The following is an 11030-nucleotide window of genomic DNA, read 5'->3' on the forward strand; positions in this document are numbered from 1 at the left end:
TTATTAAAGTTTCCGTAATTTGCGCTATTTAGCATAACTCCTATTCTGGACCTCGGATTGACATGAAATTTTAGGGACATGCTTAGAACTCAGTAACCAAGGTTATGGTCCTTTCACATGTCCGAAATTCTCGTTTTAAATTGAAAAGGGCGTTACGGTCAACTTTTAAGCATTTAACGGAAAGGTGTAAAAGACTCGGACAAATAACGAACCGGTCACAGAGGGTTATACCATCATGTAACCTGGTCCTAAGAGAGTCCTAAGGCATATCTAAATCATACTTTAACGGGTCAGAACTGAAGTCAAAGCAAAAGTCAAAGTTTTGCGACTTTCGGCTCCGAACCGGGTCAAAACAGTAAATGGTCGGATCAAACAAGCTTAGACTAGTTAATATACTTATTATCATGTTTTATGAGTGTTAAAACAGGTTACACACCATCTACATTACTGATTATGCATAAAATCGCAAAATAGCATTTCTGTTGACTTTTTCTAAGCACGTTTGACTCGACATTCGGACTAGTTAGAGTGGGAATCAAAGGGTGCCCTTTTAGGGGTTTAAAGCCCACATTATTACCAACATATAACTACCTTTGATTCGACAAACCACTGGACCATTTGTGATTTATCGCAAAGTCAATCGTTAATTACGACAGATTGACTTTTAAGCTAAATTATGCAAAAACTAAGCCACAAAGGGTTGGGCATACTTACAGAAGCTTGGTGCACGACTAGAGGTGTTAGATGAATGCTTGAGAGCTTCAGAAATGATCAAGAAGGCAGGTTTGAGGTGTGTTAAACAATGGTGCACTACCTTGCCTTTTATAGTGAAAAATTGAGCTCAAGATCATTACAACTCAACCTACAATTGTTCATGGATGATCAGCAGGTGTCCTATAGTGCTAGGGGACATGTAGAGGGCGCCCATGCTTCAATTAATGCATCAATGATCGTTCACAAGCTCAAACAGTGAATCTGTCCAAGTTTTCTACATCTGGGACTGTCTCGCGGCCCGCATTAAGATTCAGGCAACTTGGACGCGGGCCGCCTGAATCCTCATGTCAGTAAACGGATCTTCATGTGGCACGCGGCCCGCATTAGCTTGCTTGTTTCCTTCACGCGGCCCGCCTGGGGCTTGATTTCCAAGATTTTCAAATCTTTTGTAATCATTATCCTGACCTTTCGGTTTCGAAGGGGTAACTTTGCGATTTGGCCCTCGATTATTTACAATTAAGGGCCTCGTGACTTTTACCCGCATTGTTAAGTCCCCGGTTAGTTTAATTACTATCCGAAAAGCCTTAACTTTCATTGTTGACGCTTTTAACCCCTCGCATACGAATTTGATCATAACTTTCTCGTTTTAAAACGGAACATCGCGAAATTTATATTGTATGTTCTAGTGAGCGTATTTTAATGTTACAAAGCCTCGGGTTCGTCAAAGGGTCACTCAGAGGTATAAATTAAACATGTTGACACATTTAACCCCTGTAGTTTGTAATCTCTTACTTTCTTCCGCATTTCGCTCCGTACGATCCATAATTCATTCGTTTGAAGGTACGAGCATCATTTAGGGTTACTATACAGTATATTTACACCTTGTTGACATTTTTAACCCTCGAATTTACATACTTTCAAGGTTTGTCAACTTTAGTCCTTTATTTAATGTTTAATACCACGCGTAAACTCATGACACGTGTCAACACATTATTGGACACAAAATTTCGAGGTGTTACAACTATTTCGCCGATAATCAGTAATTTCGCTCGAATAATGATCATCGAAATTAATGATCATGCGATGAACTTCGAACAGAGTTCGCTATGTTCGCTATATTCAAAGATATCGTCGCTGTATTCAAATTTTAAATTCGCTGTCTTCAAAACTTGTTCGCTGTATTCAAGTTAAATTCGCTGGACAGAGGGTTTAACACGAACCAAAACCCTCTAATCACTCAAAAACAGCTCAAAAACCATGTTTTGATGCATCAAAATGTCCAAAATGACTCCCTAATCATATATTAACAACAACCTATCGATAAAACACACCAAATCAATCCATTTTAAGTCCAAAAATTTGAAAACCTTGAAACTTTTGAAAAACCTTCAAAACTATGAAAAATCTCAATAAGAACACAACAACCAAGAGCACTAAGGCTCTGATACCAAATTGTAGATCCCAATATCAATCCGGATCACAGTGGTTGGTTGTTTTAGCCCAAAACACCTATTGATTAAGTGTTTGAACTAGAAAAGGTTAAGAATGATCAAAGATGAAGGTGAAGCTAATGGATTAATGAATACAACAAGTGTTGTATTGAATCCAAACAATAGTGTAAATCAATAGAGCACCTTGGATATCAGATTAGAGCACAAGAACAATGATTGAATGTAAACAACACCAATATTCATTAAGAGAGCCAAAAACTTAAAGTGGTTACAATACAAGGGCTATATATAGTGTTCCTGACTAGCCAGGAAATTTATAAATTTGCTGGAATCTTAACTACACTAAGTCAGGATTCCTAATTCTAGAGAATTACAAAATAAGCCCCTATACTATTAAATTAGCTACAAACCACTATAAAACTAATCCAGCACAAGTATGAACGATCTCAAAAGTTCCAACATTATGCGTAAAATGTGTGTGTATATGAGTTTGTAACTTTATCAACCTCTTGAATATAAAAATAACAACTTAGTGCGATATTCTCGCTAGACCCATGTCTTCGTCCATGACCGTTTGAGGAATAAGCACGTGCTAGCTTCTAATGACTTCTTAGCGATATTCTAGCTTTGACTTGTTCTGCCTCGTAGTTTCCCTGCATATAAACATAAAAAAAAACACCAAGAACAATCATTAGTAACTGTAATAAACATTAAGGATCCTTGATCCTCGGAGGTCCCGTATTACACAGTAAGGATAAGTTATCCAGCATTTGCCTCAGAATATGGGATCTAAAACTTAGGACCTAACAATTGCCCCCAATATGGCGGATGTGATGGTTGATCACAGCTGTCATATTGCCTTTAATTTCAAACTAACCGTTATCAGCTATCGATGGGACTAGCAGACTATAACCATCATTGCGAAATTTAAGGACTTGATAACTTCTCTTTCTTTTAAAGATCAAGAAACCCTGCGTATAACTTCTCTTCAACGATTATTATTCAGGTATCCTTCTCCTCTTTCTCTTCTATTTTCTGTTCTTCATTTTTTCTCCAATTCCATGGAAAAGATGGGTACCCGATCCTCCCCCAGAGTAATCCTAGAAACGGATGATGAAGTCAAGTCCCAGAACCTGCTGATGAATCCTTCATCAGATATTTGCAAGTTTACCAACCCATAAATCCAAAACCCTGCACCCTGTTTCCCTCCGGGAACTGTCTTCGGACCATTTGACCCTTCTGCTCGTAATGATGCAATCTCCCAGACCTAGTTCTGTTTTTCGGCATTCCCCTTCATCTTAGCGTTTTCATATCCATTCCCTGATCTCACTCAACGCTTCTTCACCTTAACCGACATGAGCTATAGCCAAGAAATGCCGATGTTATGGAGGGCACTCTTCAACATTGAAGAGATCCTGGAAAGAGAAGAGCTTGATTTTGGTCTATCTGAGCTTGCGTACCTATACTCCCTGGTCACCCATGGTTCTATTCGGTTTTGTTTCAAGTCGAAACCCCATCAGGCGAGTCCGATCCACAAAACCACCCAAAACGATTTCACTTGGAAGAATCAATTCTTCTTCGTGAGAAGGGATTCAATCCCTAATGGGGATTCTTTACCCAAAAAGTTGATTCTAAAGGGTAGGATATAGGATCCTCAGATATCCATGTTTGTGCCTTATATTAATTCTGACTGATCTTTTTTTTGTTTGCAGTGACAAACTTTACACGGTTAGCTGAGCTTCCTGGAACCGCCGAGAGAGTTGAAGCTTTCCTAGCCCTTGATCCACTCATGAGAACCCTTAAGTTCAGAATCAGGGATTCTCAAGAAGAAGCAGAAACCTCGTCCTCCTACATCATGTCAAGTAAGTAATCACAGAGTTTGTAGTTTAAATCAAATAAAATGTTAGAGTTAGATACTTATCTGTTTGTTTGTTGCACATGTGCTCAGAAGCCTACTACCAAATTTGCCACTAAGTTCGGCCTTAATGACATTGACAACATCCTCTCCCATAGGTTTTCCAAAAGGGAGCCCTCCAAGAGCCTAAGCTTCTAGGAGCCACGGGCAGTGACTACCAGAGCCAAAGCTAGCTCAAAGAGGAAGAAGCGTGCTGAGCCCGAGGGTGATTCCTTCGAACAGGAGAGGCAACTCCATGAGTGTTTGACCGAGGTAAGGATCCTTTATCCTGAACTTATGACATTGCGTGTTTGTAAGGATCGTGTATCCTGACATTCATTCTATTGTATATAGGGTTTTGCTCGTGTGAAGGCTCATAATGAGAAGATGATGACTGAGCTTGAGGAGCATCTTACCAGCATGAGGTCCATCGCTGCTGCAAAGGACAAGGCCCTAACCAAGCTAGAGAAGGATAAGAAGGGCCTTAATGAGGAGCTTCTCTTCTCGAAGGTCTTCAGGAGCCTGTCATGGTGGCTACGGATGAGGCTAAAGTCTGCGCTGCCAGGACGGTGCTGCAGGAAAGGATCAAAATGGCTAAGGAGGCCATTGATCCTAACTTCGATAGGTCCGCCTTGGATCTGGCTTCGTGAGAGCAGGACCTGATCAAGCTTGGCGGAGATGAAGAGATGAAGAGCTGGAGCCTGTGGTGGAGAAGGCAGATGAGGCCGGGATGAGTGAAGCCAAGGAGTGTCACACCCCAACCGAAGGCGGAAACCTCGGGGCATGGCACTGAGCGAAACAGATTGTCAAGAGAAATTCCATAACGACTAGATTACCAAATAGTTAACATTATGTCCCATACCATAACCCATTAAGTAATCTAATTATTACAGACATCGATATTCTCCAAACAAAAGCATGTTTCGACAACTCAGATTTCAAATAAAAATAAATTGTTTGTTTGTTTCTAGACTCTTCCTAACTCGGTTCCACATAGCAAGCATCCTAGCAGAAAGCATCCTAAACACCTGTCACATACGTTAAAATACGGGTCAACACACATAGTGTAAAGGTGAGCATACAAGTTTGATAATAGTAATAGAGTTCGAAATAGTTTACGCATAACCAGCATGTAACATGTACAAAGTGAAGGCAAGTAGGTTATCGACAGAGAAATATGCACAGACGTGACTGCGAGTTGTAGAATGTGCAACACATATCCCCACTGGGACACGTGAAGTAAAACCCTTAACAATCCTGTCCACGACAGGTGCTGAGTCCAAACTATAGTACTATCGTTGCTAAGGTGTCAGGCAACAATCACTGTGTAAACATAACATACTAGCATTCATCGAATAACACGTATAACATGCGAGAGCGATTAGCGTATAAATAGTGTTTGCGTCGTGTGTAGATTGTGATAGAATAAGTAACATATGTAACACCCAAAAGTGCTAAAAGCAAAAAGGGTTCGAGTATACTCACAGATTGTGTTTAACAAATAAACACGTTCTTAGATTGAAGGGAGCGCTGAGAGAGATTAGTCTGAACAGTTAACGATAGCATAAACGATAAGCGACGCATAAAATGGTGCAAAGTGATAAGTGTCGGATGGCAATCCGATCGGATGGCCAGCCGATCGGATGTCAATCCGTTCGGATGGCATCCGATCGGATGGCATCCGATCGGATGGCCATTCGATTGGATTGACATCTTGATGTGTTTGTGTATGATGGTTTGTCTTTTGAAGTTTTCGTTGTAACATTTTGAAAACAGAGAAGTATCTCTACCCTTCAAGTTGATCGATCGAACGACGGTTCGATCGGGTGACGATCCGATCAGTAGGACACTTAGTGAGAACAAGTTCACAGCAGTTTGTCACTCGATCGGATAGCAATCGGATCGGGTGGCAATCCGTTGGTCTTTGTTCATGCATTGAACATGTTGAAAATTGTTTAAGTGTTGAAATTTCCAAACATCACATGGTCGGATGGTCGTTCGATCGGATGGCTATCCGATCGGATGACAATTCGTTCGACGTTTAAAACTTTGAAAAGTTGAAATGATAGTTTAAGTGTGGGACCATGTGTAAGCCGATCGGGTGGCTGTCCAATTGGATGGCAATCCGATCGGACGGCAATTCGTCCTAACAACTTGATCGTCTTGACACTTGATTTTTTTTGAAAGTTTTGCAGTTTTGATCGAGACAGTGTGATAACGTGCTAAACAACGGAAACCTCGTCAAGACTCAAGTGACCCGATCGGATGGAATCACCCTAGTCCGATCAGTTAACTGTTCGAGATGGCGGTTCACATTCAACACGAAATCGGTTGTCTCTTGGATAGAATTCAGATCTTGAACCGACACATCAATAAGAAAGAGTAGAAGGTCAGAACGAGCTCCGATTCTATCGGTTTTAAGTGCATTGAGTGTAAAAGAGTTGAAAGAAAGTTAGAAAACCATCTTTCAATCATTTTCACCATGAATATGTTCAGATCTATGAGAGATCTTTGTTCATTCATGTGGAAATCGTCCAGATCTAAGTTGTTCGTGGTGGATTGAAACCAAAACATGAAGTTCATAAGAACTCCATGATGACATCATCCTAGAACACCTCAAATCCATTGATTTCACGGGTAAAAGTTAAGATTCAAAAGAGAAAAAGATGAAGGAGTGCGTGTAGATCATAGAAGTACAAGATTTAGGTTGAAAACTTACAAGAATCGCGAGAAATCGAGAGAAAGAAGGCTGAAGTGCGGCTGGGTCGAGTGAGGAGCTGTCACATCAAGTGATGTGACAAGTGAGGGTATTTATAGGGTTTCCCAAAAAGAAAAGTGCAAGGGTCGAGTGGGTCACTGATAGAATGAATGTCCGATCGGGTGGCAATCCGATCGGATGGCAATCCGATCGGTTGGCCATCCGATCGAGCGGTCACTCGATCGAGTGGCTCCGATGATTTGAGTTTCGGCGTTTCGTTTTCGTGCATTGGGTTTTGTGATGCGTTTTGAGTGAGCGTTGCGATAGAATTACCCATTAGTTACACAATTAATCCCAACTACTATATCTAACATACAATCACTATAGTTAACTTGCGTTTAGCGTTTGCGATTCGGTAGCGATAGAGTTTCGATTGCGTTTCGATTAATCACCACAAAACATAAGGTAAAAATGCACAAGTAACACATAAGTAACACACACACGTAAAACAATATACAGAACCTATTATTCCAGGCGCGAATGCGATTGCGATGCGATAGGTGATAAAGAGATTAAATCATGCGATAAATAGCGATTAAACCTCGATTATTAACATGTACTCCACATAATAAAACTAAAGCGATAAAATAGATAAATTATTTACAAGTCAAAGAAGTCAAAACAGGAGTTGAACAAGGAGTGACAGATCGTAATTAGCAATCTTTTCTTCCTTTGACTTCAAACTTGACTTTGATTTTGACTTTCGAAACACAGGGTGTTACAAGGAGGCCGATGGTGGAGCTGGTAGCGATGAAGCAGCAGGTGGTGACACTGCAGTAGTGGGCAATAAAGGATGTTGCTGCCTATGCCTGAGCCCACTTTTAAAATTTTCTTTTATTGATGTTTTCTATTGCACAATTGGTCTATAATAATTTAAAATAATAACTGCTAGGTTAAGGATCTCTGATCCTTAGAACAATCTGGAGGGTGATAAAGGTGGAAGGGTCCTCCTGTTTTTGGGATGAAGCCTTTGTCACCCTTCTTCTTTTAAATTTCTTGCACATACATTAACTAGTAGTAACACCCAACTCAGCCTGGGTGGATGGGCCACGTTTTGATGTGAAACCCAGGCTGATAATTTTGGTAATTCTAGGGACGTTTAATAAAACTAAGCTTTCAACTATAACTTGTGTTGCTTCTTCTTTTCAAAGTCTTATTTGATACATATGGTTTTTGTAACACCCCGACCGTGTAATACAACAAACCGCGGCGGAAATGTCGGGGAGTCAAGTCACATAATCATTGTTTCACAACACATGGTATTTGAAGTTTCGTTTTATTTTGTTAATAGACTTGTTATTTTGATACAAAACCAAATAAATACAAACAATTGTCTTTCAAGTTTTAAGGTCACTAAGGCCCATGTCTATCCTATGTGTAGCAAGCAATCATCAATCATCACATAATAGAACCTGAAACATATGTGAAAAACAGTCAGCATAAAAATGTCGGCGAGTATATGTTTTGTATGTCAAATTCATGGCTTTGAATTCATATTGCAATACCTCGTCCAACCTCGAGGGTCGACGAGTGTAATCCTTGAAATCAAAAAGTGTTTGATATTGCAATATATTTTATCAACTTTACAAGTTGATATAAGTAAAACAAAACCTTTGTAGCCATGAATCTTGACTGAAAACATTTGTCTTTGTAAAACCAAGTAGTAAGTCGTCTTGTATGAAAACTCGTATGGTTTGTATCTTTAAGTAAACCTCGTTGTGTGACATCGTTTGAAAACATTCGTCCAAGTGATCTAGATAACGCTACGACATGTAATGTGATAAAAGCACTTATATATAGGAAGTACCAGCGGCGTATCCACCATGCTTTTATCACATTACACCCGTCCCGTTATCTAATCACTTACCATAAACCAATCGTCCAAAATCGTTCAAATCGTCCGTGTTATAAACCATCGTTCAATCGTTCGTGTTATAAACCATCGTTCAATTGTCCGTGTTATAAACCATCGTTCAATCGTCCGTGTTTTAATTGTGAAAAAAACTTTTGGTCGTTCTTTAATGAATACATTCAAACCTGTGTGACTTGACTATACCACCCATGGGGTATCTTTAATAAACCCTGAAAGGTCTCTTTAACATCGACTAACAAATCAACACATGATTTGTTAAAATAACAGATTCTGTCGTTACCCACATTATCCACCAAATCTATGGGGATAGTCCGATAACGGGATTTGTCAGATCCTATGGTACCAACAAGTTCGTTCACATTATTGAAATCGTTGTGTTTTATATAAACCATAGTCTTTGTTTTGAAAACTTGAAAAACATTTAGCACATATGAGTCACCCCAAAACAATTGAAACCATAAAAGGGGAGCTATGTACTCACTTGAGATTGCTAAGTATCCTTGAATCAAGTGAAGTATCAAGCTTCGTACATGTCATAACATCGGTAACTATGTTATAGTATCGGTACATAATTGGAGGAATCGGATAGAATGAGGTCTTGTAAACCAAATGAGTGTTGGAACTCATATGAAATGGTTTAACAAAGTCTACATTCTGATTTGAAAGTAATCCTAAGTGCTTTTGACCCATTATGACTGTTAAGGTAGTTTACGCTACTTTAATAGTGCTGCTTCGGCAGTCCCTCGCGCCCCGCGTAAAACTCAAAGGGGGCTTACGCGCCCCGCGAGCTAGGGTGGGTAGGCCCTAGCTTGGTCTGGTCACCCCACTAGCCTTGACAAGCTTGTGCCACGTGGCGGCAGCGGGCTTCGCCTCGTAGCCAGGCGCTCGCGGCCCACGTAAGACCAAGGCTAGGTCTTCGCGGCCCGCCAGAGACTCAAAAAATTGATTTTAATTAATTTTAATAGAAATAAAGGTATTGTAGGCCATTTCTCGTATACGGGGTGTATTTTAGGACGTCTAGGGGCACTCTAAATATTTTATGGTTGTTAGAAATATTTTGGGAGGGTTGTTATATCCTCCCCACCTTGTTTTAGAACTCGTCCTCGAGGTCTACTGGAATAGGTGTGGATATTTCCTCTGCATTTCTGATTCAAGCTCCCATGTGTATTCTGGTCCTCTCTTGGAATCCCATTTCACTTTGACTAGAACTAGTCTCTTGTGTTTGAGATTCTTGACTTTTTTGTCTTCAATCTGTAGAGGCTTCTCTATAAATTTAAGCTTTTCATTTACCTCTATATCCTTAAGAGGTACTATTAGTGATTCATCAGCTAAACACTTTTTGAGATTGCATACATGAAATACATCATGTATTCCTGCCATTTCTTCTGGCAGTTCACTGATAAGCTACTGGTACTATTCTTCTGATGATCTCAAAAGGTCCAACATGCCTGGGGCTTAACTTTCCTTTTTTGATGAATCTTACCACTCCTTTCCAAGGAGAAACCTTTAATAAAACCTTGTCTCCTACTTGAAATTCCAACGGTTTGTGCCTGTTGTCAGCTTTTTCGATCACGTGTTGCTTTTAGTCTTTGCTTGACATGGATGATTTTGGCTGTTGTTTCTTGTACTATCTCAGGTCCAGATAGTTGCTTTTCTCCAATTTCAGCCAAACAAACTGGAGTTCGGCACTTTCGCCCATAAAGTGCTTCGAATGGTGCAGCATTGATACTGGTATGATAGCTGTTATTGTAAGAAAATTCTATTAATGGTAAGTGATCGTCCCAATTACCTCCGAAATCAATTACACAAGCTCTAAGCATATCTTCCATTGTCTGAATTGTCCTTTCGCTTTGTCCATCCGTTTGAGGATGATAAGCGGTGCTTAGATTTAGCTTGGTTCCCATTGCTTTTTGGAAACTAGTCCAAAAATGAGAGGTAAAACGGCTATCTCTATCAGAAACAATTGATAAAGGAATTCCATGTAGTGAAACTATTTCATTTACATATAACTTAGCTAACTGTTCCATACTGAAAGTTTCCTTCATTGGTAAGAAATGAGCCGACTTGGTTAACCTATCTACAATCACCCAGATTGTATCATTACCTTTTCTTGTCTTGGGTAATTAGTAACAAAATCCATTGTTATCAATTCCCATTTCCAAACTGGCATTTCTAACTGTTGCAACAAACCTGAGGGTTTCTGATGTTCAGCTTTAACTTGTGAACAAGTTAGACATTTGGCAACATAAGCTGCTATATCCTTTTTCATTTCTATCCACCAGAAATTCTTTCTTAAGTCTTGATACATTTTATCACTTCCAGGATGTAGTGAAACTATTT

This window comes from Helianthus annuus, chromosome 2 (assembly GCF_002127325.2).
Source record: "Helianthus annuus cultivar XRQ/B chromosome 2, HanXRQr2.0-SUNRISE, whole genome shotgun sequence".
In the NCBI taxonomy this organism is placed as follows: Eukaryota; Viridiplantae; Streptophyta; class Magnoliopsida; order Asterales; family Asteraceae; genus Helianthus; species Helianthus annuus.